The following is an 18,535-nucleotide window of genomic DNA, read 5'->3' on the forward strand; positions in this document are numbered from 1 at the left end:
GAGCCAAAAAGGGAAAAAAATCGTGTTTGTTGTATGAAGTCCCCCATTAATAATTTATTTTATTTTGATTGGAGCTTTTATAACGACACCAGAAATACATAATTTGTGAAAATTGCAACTATCTAGCTATTGCAGTTCTCGAGATCCAGCTTGGTGATATACGGATGGACGACGGACAGACAGCTAAGACAGAAACAAAATATAAAAAACTCCATATTGGGAGGAGTTCATACTTACACAGACTGGACGCGTAAAGTGTTTTAATATGTAACGACGCATGTGGCCGATGGTACCCAATAAATCCAATTAGTCGCTGATTATTTCTCTAGTGCTCATTGCCAAGCCACTATAATAATTATAAACTAAAGAAATCTATTGATAAGTTTACTGAATGTAGATTTAAATTACAAAATAAGTTGAAGGCTTGAGTATGATCTAAAAACTTTTTACGACAGAAGTATTGAATAGCTATGCAATATTTTGCTTAGCTCCTTTTACATTTCATGTTTTGGTGGGATAAACTATCACATGGACCATCTATGGTCCAAACCGTAAAACAACTCATGAAAGTGACTCGCCTCGTGGTTCTCACAACCGTAGTTTTTATTTTTCAAATCAACTTCGTCTATATTATCACTGAATTTTTTCGTTGGAAATTGCACATGCATTCGTGAGGATAAAATGATTTCCTCCATTAAAAATAATGATGGCAGTGTTCTAGAAAAAGTAATGGTATTCTGTGACAGCGAGGCGCTATTAAAAAAATCAATACAATACTGGCATTGTACGCGCCCAAGGCCGCAGGGTGTTCCACTGACTATCGTCATTCCTTTAACGTTAAGGTGACGCCACGTTAAAGTAAAAAATCGTTTAAGGTAAAAAAGAGGCCGGTGAAATACTCACAATATTCTTAATTATATTTGTACTTTAATAATACTCAATAATATTAAATATAATATACTACTTTATGACATTGGTTATAATATAATGCATTAACGACTCTACTGAATACATAAACTTCTGTCAATACCCTCTAGATAATACAATAAAACCAATCAATTATTTTGTAATCGTTCAAGCAAAAGTATGAATAAACAACATAGATTTTCTTGTAAGTTACAAAGAAGCTCTGTGTGCAGAGCTCGTTACAAAGTTAAATATTTTATTGATAGCTGCGTCTGAAATAAGCTGTAACAAAGTTTCACTGAACATTGAGTTAATAAAATATATTGAATTTAAACAAATACTGTCTATTTGAATTTCTCACAAAGTTCTTCTTCGAGTTCGATTTGTGTTTAAATGCATTAACTTGTTTAAGGCTATATACGGGAAGGCCGACCAAATCCTGTCGATTTGGCCGGACTCGTTTTGTGTTACATGTGTATTGAATTAAAGTGTATATCCTGTGTGTGCAAGAGTCCGGTCAGTCCGGTCCTGTCAATTTGACACGATAGACCCTAAGGCTACCTAGCAGCACCAGCACCCGTAGTATGGCTACAGTAGAAATACGAAACTGAAGAGTCCGTTCCGATCTTTACCGCGGTTAGCTGCGATCGACAAAAAATCAAATATGTTGCCACTTTATGACATTGGTCATAGACTATAGTCCTAAAAATTTAAATAAAATCCTACTTTATGATGTAGACTATAATGTAGATGTCAAAAAGTGGTATTTTAATTGAATTTTTGTCGATTGCGGGTAGCCGCGGTAAAGATTTGAACGGCACCTTCAGTTTATCTCCGGTGGTTGTCGATACTTTCGTATTTCTACTGCAGTGCTACGGGTGCTGGTGGCAAATGGAGTATCAAAAACCCTCATTTCGAGAATACATTTAAGTCGGCCTACTGGTTCGTTTTGTCTGTTCTAATATATTATATAACAGACATATAGATAATAATTATCACAAATACTTCAAATGCTGTGAGAAAACAAATCATTTATTGCCCCTATACGTCATAACGATCCTTTCTCTCTGTACATTTTAATTAAATTCTCTCAATAGCTTGTGTGAATTTTCCGAGATCTTATTGAATAGATATCTTAACATTGCACGGCCATTGTGGCTTGATTAATTTTAACCTTATATACGCTCAGTTTAACGAGACTATGTGCGTTTAGTCAAAATGCAATAAATAAAAATTATGACGTCTTTTGAGAAATGTGTATCAAACGTATATTTATCGAGCTTTTACCTGCAAAGAAATGCAAATATCTATTCGCTAAAGAATATTGACACTTTATCATTGTTTTTTAGTCTAGAGAAAAGGTTATTACTTCTTATTGTAAAACAGCAATGCCGTTATACAAATTATATCCGAACTTACATCAAATAATGTCAGGAGTAAATAGTAATTTTAAATATGCGGCACTTTGATATTTCCATCTTGTCTCATATTTTATTAACGCCAAAGTAGGTAATCCGCAATACCTGCGACCACATAGCCACAGTATAGCAATATTGTCATATTGCTATACTGTGACATAGCCTCCGCAATACAGATGAACCGTGTTCCTTTTTTAAGCACCAAAAACGACGATATAAGCTACCTCGAATAAAATACCGCGATTCTGTCTGTCTCTCCGTCTGTCCGTCTGTCCGTCTGTCCGTCCGTCCGTCCGTCCGTCTGGCCGTTTGTGAACCGCATTAAGATTTTGATACTATGCGTGTGGGGTATCTGGATAGTTGATTTTTTCTTACCTGAATAATTTGCGAGAGAGACTCTTCCAAATTGGTAAAATGGTAAAATATGAAGTTTTAAAGTGCTCTTCCAGGCAACCTTGCAGGAAAGGAAAAATTTAATCTAAAAAGTACATTATGCGGGGTAAAGAGTACAGTTAAATAATAATAATATACATACATACATTATATATAATAAAACTAGTTCACCAGGCAAACGTGGTTTTGCCATGTAAATTATTTCTAGTATCAATATAAGAAGTAGATAAAAACCTATTCTCGGGCCTAACGAATAAACATACAAAATTTCATTAAAATCGTTGAGCCATTTTGGAGGAGTTCTCGCACAAACACTGTGACACGAGAATTTTATATATTAGAAGATATAATTAAGCTATACATATTATAAAAGTAGTAGGTAGCTTTATAAAGTCATTAAAAGTCGGTATCGAAACAGAAACGAAGCTACATTACTGATTTAAGTAGAATCGGGTCACATAACCCGATTCTACCCACAGTAAATACCTTTCAGTACGTTAAATACCGCGTATTTCCGTTTGATATGAACAGCCCTCGCATGTCGCTGTCATTTGAACGTATCTCCGATATTTCTTGTCCATTCATTCGTTTGACGTGTACGTGAATTAATATAGATAAATATTGCGTGTGTTTCGGAATTAAACCCAGTTTACTGGCTCATTACGTCGTGAATCCGACGCCATATTGAACGATTAGGCGGCCTCTAAACCTACAATAATATTGAACAATAATATGTACATTTTATTTTCCAATAAGAGTGAAAGGCGCGGTATTGTTCAATATTAACCCTGAACCGCCAATAATATTGCACAATACAATATTGGGGAGTAAATTGACAGTCTAGGGGCCGCCTTAGCGATGCGTTATGTCAAATCCCTTACATATTTTACATATTACTTCGCTTTCGAAACTACTGAATTCAATTTTACTAAGAGCCTTAAGACTGCTTCGTCAGCTTCGGCCGTGTGGCCGGCTATGCGTCAAAGGGCAGTGCTGCGTCGACGCAACGCTGACGCAACGCGCCTTGTGGACTGGCTCTAAAACTGTGGTATGCTGATATGAGGAAAGTTTTAGTACTACTAAGTATAACCATGACATTAATGTATTAGCAATAATGTAATGTCAATACTCAACAAAGTCATAACTTGTTGTTATGACTTTGTTGAGTTGTATAAATGCTTATAAATATGCAAGCTTAGCATGGCCACCATAGAAAGGTATGATAAAATTATCCATTTGTTTTTCCCACCATAGATTAAATTATTATATTATGCCTTTCTTGTCAAACTATTTTTTTTTTTTCTTTTGTATTTTAATTGGCAATAATCTTAGTTCTTATGCTTGTACACCTGTCACGTATTTTTATTTATAGTAAGTAAGTAATAAGTTATTTCTTTGTTCTTTCTTTTTTCTGTCTATTATTTTTACTGTTGTAGCTGTTGTAGTCATAATTATTTATTGTTTATCCCTGCATGTTATGTTGTGAAGTCACTCTTTGGCTCCTGCAGAATACCAGTGCAGCAAGCTTGCTTGCTGCGTATAGCTGAGCTGGGGCCAATTTTTGACATCACATAACATATACCTATAATTATAATTGTACATAGCTTAAGTCCTTTTTACTTTTTATTTTCTATTCTGTATATGTTGTGTGTTGATAAAAAAAAATAAAAAAAATAAAAAAGGTTTATTCCTACGGTAAAGTAGACAATAGCTATGTCCACACTATATGAACTTTCATCTTCAATTTTCGTCATCTTCTTTCATTCGTGTCGTTTTGGCGCATTCAATAATTGTATGCATCAACGAACTCAACGACAACGTTGTCATTTTTTTTTGTAACATGTGTGATGGAATAGAAAAGAAAATCTGTCAGTTTGTCCGCGAAAACTGTCAGCGTTTCTATTCTTTCGCATTTCTACTATGGCCATGCTAAGAGACGCTGAAGAACTAGGACTGTAGACAAGTGGCAAAGCGCTAACGCTAACGCTAGCGCTACAAAATGTATGCGATTTGACATAAGTCATCGCTTCGCTAGCAAATACTAATGTCAAATCCATACATTTACCACTCGGGCGAGTTAACTTGACACCTGGCTTAAATTTTACCCCTCCCTCGCTTCCCCGCGCAGCACCCCGCTCTCGTCGTACGCGTCCAGTAGCGTTAGCATATTATATCTGTTACCGTTACACGTGTGTTATTGAGTTTGCGTTTCGGAGTTATTTGTTAGTAGTTAATGGTTATTGTTTTTGGATTTTTGTTGAGTTTTGTTGTGTTATTTGTTAGTTGTTACATTTGAACGTTAAATTTGTTAAGTTTTTGTTATTCGTATTAACGTTTGAACATTGCCGTGCGTCTGTGGTATGAATTAGCTACTCACGGAATATATTAATATGAAGCTAGATACAAATTATCGGACGCATCCATAAACCTCGTATTCCTGCTGGGGAACCCTTGGGCGAGTCCAACTCGTACTTGGTTAATACTGTGGTTAGTGTAGCCCTATAAAAATAACTAGTTCCGGTAACGTAATTTTTTTTTTGAAATAACTTAAAATATAAAAACTTTTTTTGCACTCAGTACTTAAGAGAAACGTCAATTGAACCAGGTGTCATGTTAATTCGCCCGAGTTGTAGTAGCGTTAGCGTTAGCGTTTTGCCACTTGTCTACGGGGGCAGGTCAACTCTACGGTGAATCTTGATATTTTGAGCGCTGGCCAGTATACTGGCTCATATTACGGAACCTACGCATCGTTTGATACACGAAACATTTTAATATAATAACAAAGATAATATTACTATGAAGATAATTTAGTAAGGAAAATCGATTTGTTGTAACATCGGAGAATAATGATTAATATGCAGATGGAATACGTAATTTGGTCAGGTTATGTCAATTTATGTCGAAAAAAAATTCGCATACAAAAAAAATAACATGATATTTCCTCGAAAATTTTTCATACCCATCAAAATCAAAAAGGGGCTTGAAGAGGTAACACTTTGGCATCTATCTTTCCGGGGACTCAAAGTATCTCCATACTAAATTTCATCAAAATCGGTTTAGCGGTTTAGGCGTGACCGTCGACTGTGTGGTAATCGACCAACACACTTTTGCAAGTAATGGATGAATATTAAATAAATTAATAAAAAATACACAACATTTTATTAATTTATTAACTAATTCCTCAATACTAAACAACAGTCAGTGTTTTTTTCTCTAATTATTACTTTACCGATATTTGCAAACATTCAATAATATAATTTTTTACTTTTATCTTGAATTCTCAGAAAGTTTCAGCAAAAAAGTTTGTAAAAATACTACATGTGAAGATACTTTAATGAATTCTCACCCTCTTACTAACAAAAGAATTAAAACATTAAACTGCGACTAACTGCACAAAGTCTACTTGTTTCAGCCTGGCATATTGGAAAAGACATGCATGATAGACAAAAACGGATATTTTATTTTATTTTATATTTTATTTATTTTAAGTTTTATTATTTATAGTTGTAGGCTGTGTAAATATCTAGTTAGTTTGAGAGTTAAAGTATGAAATTGGCATGAATATGTTTAAAATAGCTATGGCTCCATTCTATTTTGGTCCATGTAGGTACAATAAACACAATTTATTCCTTTAAATATAATATTCTCGTGTCGCCACCTTCGTATCGTAACTGATTTGAAGCGGCTTGACCGATTCTGATGTTATCATGTAGGTTCCGAGAATTGCTAAAAATCTAGTTTTCATACCAAATAATACTATTTGGTATGAAAACTAGATTTTTTTGATTACTCAAATGTGTCAAATAGTCAAATAGTATCATTACCTATATTATACTTTGGAACCATTCAACTATGGTAACGTTTTTTCACAAAATAAATTGTTCACAAAATAAATATTGTTTATAATATTTTGTGAATAAACTCAAACTTAAAATATATTTAAAATTTTAATAATCATAAAAATACATTTAAATTTTTTATAACTTTATAAAACTAAAAGAAAGTCAAGATTTATAAACGCGTAGGGGCTAGGGAGCGCCTTCGATGGGGCGTAGTTAATTTACATTTTTTGAAAATAAAAATTGATTTGACGCTTAATTTGCTCATTATTATTACCATTACTACAAAAAATATTAAAAATATATTTTGTGATATCATTTTGTAATATTTCCTTGTAAGGGTCAATTCAGACCGCAACGCGACGATGCATTTCTAAATTTGTATGGATTTTACAGACTTCCAAGCCTATTGACAGATTCGGTACAAAAATCTACGCGTCACCTTGCGGTCTGAATTAGCCCTTATAGTTATTTGAGTGTTCTAAGAAGATCCTAGATAATTTCTTAAAGATCTAAAAAGATCTTAACGGACAACGAAAGCGATGATATTTATAAATACTATCACAATTGTATTTATAAATATCATCGCTTCCGTCTGCTACAAAAAAACTTAGCGCGATTCTAAAATGTGCGTTGCTTGGCAGACCAATTAGTACTACTGAATTAACGAAATCTGTCAATAGAGACGGCTTGCAAATCTGTCAAATCCATACAAATTTAGAAATGCATCTACGCGTCGCGTTGCGGTCTGAATTGACCCTTAGGTAGTTATTTGAGTGGTCTAAGAAGGTCCTAGATAATATCTTAAAGATCTAAAAAGATCTTAACGGACAACGGAAGCGATGATATTTATACTATTGTAGTCTGCTACAAAAAAAACTTTTAACCACACGTCTAAACATTTTTAGCAACATTTTGCTCTTCTCCCAATAAATAAGTCGATTTAGGCAGTTCAGATTTTTGAATATGGCAACATATTATCAGAAACGATTTGTTGATACTTGTGTCGCTAGGGAAACATAAAAAGCTCTCGTGTTTATAGAGCTTATTGGCAAGGGCCCAACTGATCCAAGCCTGATCTATGCGGGTCACTGACATTCACAAACCACATGCAGATCTTTTGTACCTATATACAGGGTGTAACTAAACTAAGTGATAATACTTTAAGATGTGTATGTGTCCCCTTAACCCTTATAAAGGGTTCAATGTGAAAGTAGCAGCGCTGAAGGAGCATTTTTTGTATGGGCGAGCGCCCCACCGCTGCTACTTTGACATTGAATTTAATATAGGGGACTCATACACAGTACACAGCCTAAAATATTATAACGCTTCACACCTTGTAAACGTGACACTTAAATAATAATAATAATAATAATAATGATTTATTTTCTCACCACAAGATTCAATTACATAATTAACTTAGACTATAATATAATAATCTTAGGTTGTTGTGGGAGACTGGTGCCTAAACTGGGCGTGAGCCTGTATTTCAGGACACCAGGCCTCAATCCCAAATATACACTTTACACAGTCTTGGTTAATATTAATATATAATTACTCTTTACACTTACATTTAATTATTTTGCACTTTAATATTTTGTATTAAAGCCAGCCGTACCGCAAGCAACATAGGCATAAAATAGTTTACGAGTCCGCGGAAATGTTTTGCTACTTATAACCTAAAATCATGTTCAGTTTGGAGATGATTATTTTTTAAATTTGGCCGTTCTTCCCTAACGGATTAAATATTTCTATTGAAATCACAAGTTTTGAGAAAGACGTATTCTATCGCTAGGAAACTGCACATTTTTGAGTTATTAACTTCTTCAACTCCAAACACTTGGCCTCGCAGGTATTATTTATGCTATGCAACTACTTTTCTTATCCATCAAAGTTTAAACTTACCGGTAAAAGTATATCGTGTATAGTATGAAAGATGTTTGAGTAGCGTTCAAAGTTCATATTTCTTAGTTAGCGACACGTTAAACTTTCAGAAACACTATCGTAAGAACTTTGAAAGCAACACCAACTTTAAGACTGAAGTTTAACATTTCACAAGAATGCTTGCGTTATTTGAAGCTTTGCAAGTTTGTATACGTACTAGATGTTGCCTCTCTGAATAAAAATAACTCTCTTCCCGTGATTGTGTGCCAAATGTTATCAAAATCTGTTCAGCACTTAACCCTTACTTAAAGCAAACAAACTGTTCAACATTATATTATTGTAACCAAATATAATAATCGGCCAAGTGCGAGTCGGACTAGCGCACGAAGAATTCCGTACCATTATGGAGCAAAAAAGTAAAAAATTGTGTTTTTTTTAAATGGGATTAATTATTTATTTTATTTAAATTTTATTTTTCATTATTAAAGTAATAATTTATATAGCTGAGTATTTTGTGTACATTTCAAGTGCCTACCTGTTATCATCATTGATACCGAGCAAAAAAGTTTGAAAAAACACGTTTTTTGTACGGAAGCCCCCCTTAAATATTTGATTTATTTTGTTTTTAGCGGTATAAAAATTAACGTCAAAGGTTCATTTTCTATAGTTTCTAGGTGTCATTTCACACCAATAGAAATAATTTTGATAACAATTATTATTATTGTTAAAACTTTAAAGCATAAATCGTGGCATTTCTACGTCGTAGCACCTCGGCGTAGCAAATCTCTACGGCGTAGCGAAGCTCTACGACGTAGCCAAGCTCTACGGCGGCGTAGCGAAGCTCTACGAAATATCAAACAGACACCCTCCTACATTGTTAGCGGGGTAAACATGTTGACCTTTGTGTTCGGAAAATAAACACTTTAAAGTATTAAAACGTGTCAATTCCACTATAAGCTTTTGGGCTTTATTCCGTGCTCAACCCTTGTCATTATAATGATTTTACTTACGAAAAGCTACGGTTAAAATATCTTTAAGACCTCAAAATACGAGAAAGAAATTTTTGGACAGGATTTTATGTATTCAACATTTTTGTATGATAATACAGTTTTCATCTAGTTTTGGCCCACCACAGATTCTCATGTGTCGCCTGGATCAAGTGCGGTACCCTAAGCCCTTTAATATAATGAGATCATAATATCAAAGGGTTTTCTTGGTAGGATACCGAGCTTTTAATCTTGGCGACTCAGGTGATACAGACATAGGCCACCTGCGAAGGGTACCCCAAAGATCAGACATATCCAGGTTAAATATATTGATTTGGCTTGAAATGGGAAGAATGATCCTTTTAATCTTGTAGAGTAAAAGCCAGGGGCATCCAGGCCTTCGTCATTTCACAAAAGAAGTTTTTTCTATACATGTCCCCATAAAGTAACGACCAGCGATTAAAGAGTTTAGATCGCGGTTAATATAAGTGGTAATAGTATACACAATACATAGTATGTATCAATAGTTAAGGTGTATGTATGCATTACTTTCGTCCAAATATGAAGCTTAATTTTTTTCATCATATTTTCTTTATAATAACTCTCGGAAGCTCATCTTCCCTGCACACTTATGATGGTTGCTTCCCACTGCTAGACACCTGGCTCAGCTTTTACTTACTATGTATCGATTTGGCTAAAAATGTGGAAGAATGATGTATTCTGTGATTATAAATTGGCACGAACCTGTCCCGTTGACCCATTTCCCGGAGCCAGGTCGACTCTTATTTTAATCATTATTTTAATTCATTATAATATTCCCACCTGAGATTTATATTGATGGAGTATTTTTATCGGGTAATTCATGTTTGAACGCTGATGGTGAGCAACTGTTTGTAGTTATTAAAGATACAAGTTGGAAGCCAGCTACATGAAGCGGCAGCAGACGACGTGTCGTCGCGACACTACTGGTTTCTATGTATTTCTATGAATAACTGTCGCTAGCTTCGTGTCGCTAGCTGCGGACTGCGGAGGGCATTTCATAGAAATACATACAAACCAGTAGTGTCGCTGCGACACGTCGTCTGCGGTTGCTTCATGTCGCCCGCTGCCAACAGGCACCTTAACTGTAACGGGACTTCATAAGATCAGTCATACAGCATCCACAGTCTAACGGATAGACTTTAGATTCGTACTCGAGAGGGTGTAGATTCGATTCCAGGTACTTGCATAAACCAATGAGGCATTTTTGATATTTCAAATACCTACATTATACAGGTGCTTGTACAGTGAAGGGATACGGCCTGAAGGAACTTAAGGTTAGTCTGAGATGTATTGATCAGTTCATTCCTTTGGGCTAGCCTGATTTTGTTCTGAAAATCTGAACTTCATGCACTATGATTGCATTTTGACAGATCCGATGTTTCAGTGGAAAGATAAAGTATAAAAAAGTCAAGGTCGAAAAAATACACAGCGAAGCTTTCTAACCTACGTCATGTTCCCTTTTCATCCTAACAAAGTAAGCGCATCGTTGCATTATTAATATCTTGTCGTAAAATTTCTTCGATATCGCTACATTGTATACTGTAAAGCTTCGCCAAAGCTTTCTATTTAATTATTGACGTTAACATACTGTATGTTTTTTTTTATTTTCTTCATGGATCTGAGACGTTTGTAAGTTATTTAGAGCGTTACGATTCAAAGACGCATTGAAAAGAAAGACGAGAATCATAAGAAAGATATATTTGAATCAACAATATCTTGTTCGATGATTTACGATTCATATAAGGTGTCTAAGGCATATTGGATCGGAAAGGCAGCTGGTACCCAAAACAGCTGGTATTGATATTATTCTCAATGGGAGTTATATGATATGATAGGAACGTATTACAATATAACCTAAGAAAACAGAGTTATCAGTATAATATCTTATGTTTATGCATCGTAGCTCATAAACAAATAATAATAATAATAATATCTATGAACGCTTCAGTCAGTCTAGCACCGTTCGGAAATATATTTAATACTTACATACATTTAATACATAATACATATATTTAAGATTTTTATTATATGATACACATATTTAATACACATCCATGACCCAGGAACTTTGAAAAGTTTTTGTTCACTCGGTGGGATTCGAACCCGCGACCCCCGGCTTTGAGCCACAAATTCAGAGTCAAACGAATTGGGTTGAAATATATTTTGTCTAAAAGTTGACACGAATATGAGTGTTGTTAGCTATGATTCTGAATTATATTCTACTTAGCCAAACTTAGAAATCCTGGTTTTTCTAAAATGCTTCTTTGAGAGTTTTTTTTATAGTCGGATGTTCCGGCGTCGCATTGTCCTGGTTTTCATTTGAAAAGAGCCTAGAAACAGTTTGAAATTGGAATTTTTAGAGCGTAAGATAGTCTTTGTCTGAAGGTAGGTTAAAAACGTTCTAGGCTACCTCGTGCCTATAAATCTTTCTAATGTTTTATATTTTAAAATACCGGAAATTCGAGGGCCCTTTTCAATATACCATACTAAAGAGCCCTACTTATTTTTTTTGTTTTTTAGAATTTTTTGCGTCCCATAATACCTTCACAAGAAATGAAGGCCAAAGTCCTTTTAATATCACTTTATTTAATATTTAATGTTCCCGTTAAAAGTTACCAGTACCGTACCGTACTTAATAATTGCTGAATCGTAAAGAAGTCTGGCTTTTTTCTATCCCAGGCTTCGTTGGAACCTCTGTAGACTCCGTCAGCTAACAAGCTCCATGTCCATAACAAAGGCTTCCGAATCTGCATAGCATAGGCATATGCAAATTTGTAAATCGAGACCGTGTTCTATCCTGTATATAAAACTCTTTCCCAAACTATTTTTAGCCTGGATACCGCGATAGAAATTTAAATGTCACTCGCTATGCTTATAAGATCGTTTTAGTTGTGTGAAAAGGTTTTAAGGTTGAAACTTTTTCGAGAACTTAAAGGGTATCAAAAGGCTCATGAAGTTTGATAACCTGAAAATATGCAAATGTTGAATGATGCCTAAAATAGACCTTAGCTCAACATAACATAACTGGGGTTAGGGAGTCCACGGCACTGATACTATGATTATGCTAACACCAGACTAAATTACTAATGTAGTCGGTAGTAGACAGAATATACAGTGTCTAGTGTCTACGGATAGTGATGATGATATATTGTAAAGCCTGGGCCTCTATCATGAGCTCTTAAATCCATTCTTTTTACGTCCTTATCTGACTGTATAAGGACGTAAAGTGAATGGATTTAAGAGCTCATAATAGGGCCCCTGTAGTTAGTAACAAAGTAGACTTTCCTGTTACACACAATCACCTGTAGCCCTAGCACGGCCACCAGTAGAAATGCGAAAGTATGGACAAACTGTGGAGATAAACTAAGGGTAGCGTTCCGATCTTTTTTCGTTCCCAAAAATTCAATTTAAATGCCTCTTTATGACAGACTATAGTCCTAAAAATTCAAATAACATTCTACTCTACGACATATACTATAATATAGTCTGTCATAAAGTGGCATTTAAATTGAATTTTCGTCGGTCGCGATTGGCCGCGGTAAAGATCGGAACGGCACCTTTAGTTTATATCCACAGTTTGTCTATACTTTCGCATTTCTACTGGTGGCCGTGCTAGGGCTACTGCAATTGCAGTTACCATCGTAGACAATGCTATGGGACAGCATTTTCCAATCTGTGGTCCGCGGACCCAAATCTACGGCCGGGGTCTGCGGTGTCATCTTTGGACCATACATAATACGATTTTTTTCCTGTCTATTTTAGTAAGGGGTCCGTGAAAACTGCTTGACTTTCTAGTGAATCTTCCTAGACAACCTTTCCGTGGCTGAAAAAGGTTAGGAAACACTGCTATAGGACACAGACGTCACGGAAGGTCCATGTGCTTGTTACATCAACCAGAGGTGATGATGATATTAGGTGAATAAACTTGAACAATAGGGCACCGTCGCGACGGCCCGGCGCCGTATATTCACGATCTGGATATGTTGACATATCTGATACGACAGAGCATACGGGCTGAAATGAATGTGTCTTAAAACTCTGTATAATGAGAAATTGTGTCGCTAATGTTCAGAGACTTTTGACGCTTGAGTGAGTTTGGAACCGACACCCGAACAGGGCGAGCCTAGTAAGAGTGTTGTTACGTGGAAGAGCCATGCTTCGGCACGAATGGGCCGGCTCGACCGAAGAAGTACCACAGGCTCACAGAAAACCGGCGTGAAACAGCGCTTGCGCTGTGTTTCGCCGAGTGGGTGACTTTACCGGAGGCCCAATCCCCTGCGATATTCCCTTCCTTACCCTCCCGTACCCTATTCCCTCTTTAAAGGCGGGCAACGCACCTGCAGCTCTTCTGATTTTGCGAGTGTCCATGGGCGACGGAAGTTGCTTTCCATCAGGTGACCCGTTTGCTCGATTGCCCCCTTATTAAAAAAAACCACGGATAAGGCTCTATTTATATGCGTCTGCCCGAACGCGAACGGTTTAGTGGCTACCCCGTGAGACCATAAACAATTCTATGTAAGTGACGGCGCGACCGCTATTTAAATATTTCGTAACATACAATTGCTTGTATTGTCGCGGTGTCGCGGCCAAACCGCTCGTTTGAGCGAACGCATTTAAATCCAGCCTACTTAATACGTAATACGTACCTGTGTATGTCATCTAATCGCGGCTAAACTACTGGTCCAATTTTAACAAATGAAGTGTTAGTAGATATTAGATTATTAGTAAGATTATATATTAGTAAGATTATATTAATCCACTAATAATAGTATAGCTAGTAGCTACCGATGATATACTATTATATAGGTTTTTTTTTTAATTTTTTGTTTTTAACGTGGTTCGGTTTAAGTTTTTTAAACGAATTGGATTAAAGGGTGTTCTTAGAATAATTATTAATATAGATAGCCTTCGAAACTTGCATAAAGTTGAAACCCAACCTTGCACACATAACGTACATAATATTACGTCCAGCAGTCTGGTCTGAAGGATAGGTATTGATAACAAGATGCATTAGTATTTAGTAGGCGTTGGCAGCATAGATGCGAAATAGTTGAAGACGTAAGCGGAAGAACACGATAACTAGCATTTTGTAACATACGGATATTTACTCATTTTTTCCCTTATAATTTTAAAAATGTTGTAACTTATCTACTTCATCACCTGGCTTTTATATCTGGCTACACGGCTACACTAAAAAAACGGCAATTTTTTTACTATTAGCTATCGTGTTCTTCCACTCAGGGTGATTCAAAATTATTCCGGCGCGGCGATAACAATAATAATTCTCGTTCCTAAATATGGCCAGTACAATTCAGCGTGAGATTCAAGACGTCATGAGCACTGACCTGTATACTGGACTATAGTTCGGAACTTACCTTTCATAATGCAAAATAACACTAGTGTGATATTGATAGGAGGGCGTAGTTTCGAAACAGAAGTCATATAAGTGATACATTAAAAGGCGGCGTGATACATTAAAAGTCATAATTTCGGAGCAAAATTATTATTCCAGGGTAGATTCCAGGACAGTAAATCATAATTAATTTGAGTTTACAGTAAGACCAGTTGACGTGAGAGCTAAATAATGAAATGCTATTTTATTACAATTTTATGGTATAATAAGTGATAAGTTTCTATCGATCGACTATTAAAGCTTATAAGGTAATAACTTAGTTATGGCAATATAAACATAATATGATGTGTTTAAGTGTGACGTACTTGAGGTTTATTATAGGATTTAAGCGCTACCATATGAACTTTATTCATGGAATGGTGTACATTTTAACAAAAAGGTTGTCTATTAACCTAAAAAATAAGTAAAAGCTTTTATACTACCTTAAGTTAACTGTATTTAATAAGGTTTGAAAAATAATTTTGGCATAATTATTATTCTTCTGTAGAATATATGCAAACAGTTTAGGCAAAAGAACGTACTATTTCTCCTTCGCGTTTGTCGGAGAGTCAGTTTTTTTCGCGCTAGTTGAGAAAATGTATCAAGGGATACAACACTCCATAGGCTTAAATAGCACCTAAGACCTTATACAAAACTCGAAACAGACGAAAAAACACAAGCTCACAATACGTCAGGATTCGTGGTTATATGTTTTTCATCCAGCACATATAACACAGCATTATGTGAAGTACCATTCATTTTACTCTGTCAACTTTTGAAGATGAAAAGTGAGAGTAGGAATTGTACACAAAGAGAAATACCCAAAATCATGTTTTTTGTATAGAAGCCTATACTCGTAGATTAAGAACAATCTTGTGGCACCTGGATGATTGGATGTCATTGTCATGGAAGCATAATATTGCAATTTATAATGAAAGTTTAGGTGACAGCGGCCAGGTCATTCTAGGACTGTATGTCTGTATTTATTGGAGTGGGTACTTAATTTGTTGTCAAGTTTGGCAACTGTGTGCTAGCTTTTAGCCTGAGAAAAACAGATAGCGAATTCCAATTACAGGGTTTCTTACGTTTTGGGTGTTGAACCCTAAAAACCCTAAAAACTACACCGCTAGGGGATTTCGCCTGAAATTAAAGGATTACATAATTTTAGGTATGTGATCGGCTTAGGTTCTAATCCACCATTAGTCTACTACTACACAGACTATAAAATATAAAGGTATCATTAGAGTACAATGACCACGTGCTTATACCGCAGTCTTATGTAACTCGCTCGATAGTACGCGGCAATAGTACGTCAGAGACGTCTAGCCCAAAAGGGAAAATTGACAGATGTTTTTTACGTCCTGTGTTATAGGCACAAGATTTGACCTCAGAAGTTTTGATGCAGTTTAAAAAAATCAAAATTTATCATCAAATGTATGATTTAATTAAATAATTATAATCTAGTAATGAAACGTATTGATGTACCTAATTGTTCCTGCAAATAGTAAATTTTTATCAATATTAGAAAATCGATTTTATGACTAGCTTTGTTATGGTTAAACGTTACACGATGAACTGGCTATATAATGTTTTCTAATTATTTTTCGAGTGACTTTTCCTTTGTGATAGGTATACCCGAGGAAATTGATTCCTATACAGCTGACAGACCTACGTCGTTTGGTCGGATTATGTCAATTCAATGTTAGCTGTGATCAGTGGGATGAGTTTAACTTAACGCGACCAAATTACTTAGATCTGCCATCAACTTCTCTGATAGTACAAAACGTTGTAAAGCGTATCTATTACATTCATATTTAATATCTTTATTAGAAAGTAGGTAAATATAAATAGAATTAAACGCTTAATCGATACCGAATAATGAATTGATAGTTGATACATAATGACGTATTTGCGCAGAGCATGTAAAGGCAAAGGTTTGTTGCCGCAGTATTACATAACCTTCGTTTTACCTCCACTTGACATGAGTCAGCTGTTTCAATAGAGACCCGAACTCGATTATTTCTAATTGACTTACTAACCCACAGGCTATTGTCCGTTGACGATCGGTTTCGGAAATAAATAATCGATAAGTTTATACATAATATACGGTTTGTATTTATTATTTAGTTATGCAGTTATGTTTGAGTAGTTTGTTGGCAGGTTAAGCGCCTTGCATTTAATTTAATATTAAGTGTGACCTGTATTCAGGCAGTATATGACAAACAATTTATGAATAAAATACGTGTGGCACTCAAGGACTACCGCGTTATTGCTATTGCATAGCATTTTTTATCAACTTATGCAATTATATATTTTTTTTTATTTATGCAGTATAAAAACCTTGCTTTCTGACCATAAAGTTAATATACCTAGCGGAATAGAGAAACAAAGGCCTGAGCAAGAGAGATGTCATTATCAGTAACACTGCGTGGTAAAAAGAGACATCATGTATCATGACAGCAGCACTCTTTTTTTGACGTCCAGTCGGCACGTGCCGCACGTTGACAATTTAATCTCATAGAAATCATGTTCAATCATGCTGGTGTAAGTGTATACGTATACATATTTTTACACACAGATTACGAGTAAACCAATTTCGGTTACGTTTGTCATTCGAGATTGTTGCTCAGTGCTCTATTCCGCTAGGTATATTAACTTTATGTTTCTGACCAAGCATTGTGTCTAAAAGAGATATAATCAGTTACGACCAGTTAGCAGCTAGGCTACATGTATACGTCTAGTTGCACGCACACATACACCGTGCCGAAGTCTGCCGAACTGAATACGGAAATCGTATGCGGAAAACGTGTGTATGCGGCCAGCCTAAAGGTTACAGTACACTTTCAACTCGGAAAGGAATCTTATCCGTAGCCGTAGCCGAGACTCGAGATGTTCAGTATTGTTTGTTTGAAACTCCCTCCTGCAACGCACACTAATCGGAATCGTAACGTTATCGTCTCGCCCCGGAAAACTAAACGGTATCGGTAAGAACTGTGGAAAGACAGTTCGTCTGTCGTATTTATCGTATTTTCTAAAATTTACTTAAAATGCTGTGTGACTGTAGTCAAATGTTTTTGATATGCAGTAATGGCTACCACGGAAGTCAATCGATAGATGCCCTACGGCTAATTGATATCACGTGATCACGCGAGCCGTACGTACTACGCTTCGCTTCGCTTCTAAATGTATTGCATGTTACGTATATGTTCTAGAATAGAATGGAGCGTTGAACTATTGAAGTATCTTATCTCGAAGTTTAATAATGTTATTTATGTCGACGTCTTAAGGGTTATGTCACAAGTAATGCTTAACAAACCCTCGTGTGACAATATTGTAAAATCTGCCTGTGTGTCTTACGGCCGTTCCCAATATTTGATCTATCTCTAGTTTTGCCCTACTAGAGATAGGAATAGCTCAGATTAGACATTAGGGACATATATTTTATGTCAATTGTGAGCTATTCCTATCTCTAGTAGGGCAAAACCAGAGATAGATCAAATATTGGGAATGGCCGTTAGATAACATAATATTATACGCTATCAAAGCGTCTGCAGTAATGTGGTATGAAAATACTTGTAACTGTAAAAAAAACATGATAGGAAAGGTCCTGAAAATGTGTGTTTTAAACAGCTAATCATAAAGCCTTTACATACACAACCCATTTTCGGCATTTGG

The 18,535-nt window shown here is 35.7% G+C and overlaps 1 protein-coding gene and 1 long non-coding RNA gene across 8 annotated transcripts in view; both read left to right on the top strand.

Moving 5' to 3' along the window:
• Window positions 1–18,535, top strand: part of LOC121739404 (protein NDRG3) — a 136,309-nt gene that overhangs the window by 104,898 nt on the left and 12,876 nt on the right. The gene's annotated exons all lie outside the window — the stretch shown is intronic.
• Window positions 589–17,829, top strand: LOC121739407. Its single transcript, XR_006037441.1, has 3 exons — window positions 589–599; window positions 3,121–3,123; window positions 17,743–17,829. It is a non-coding gene; the product is annotated as an uncharacterized LOC121739407 (long non-coding RNA).

The sequence above is a fragment of the Aricia agestis genome, chromosome Z (genome assembly GCF_905147365.1).
Source record: "Aricia agestis chromosome Z, ilAriAges1.1, whole genome shotgun sequence".
Classification (NCBI taxonomy): domain Eukaryota; kingdom Metazoa; phylum Arthropoda; class Insecta; order Lepidoptera; family Lycaenidae; genus Aricia; species Aricia agestis.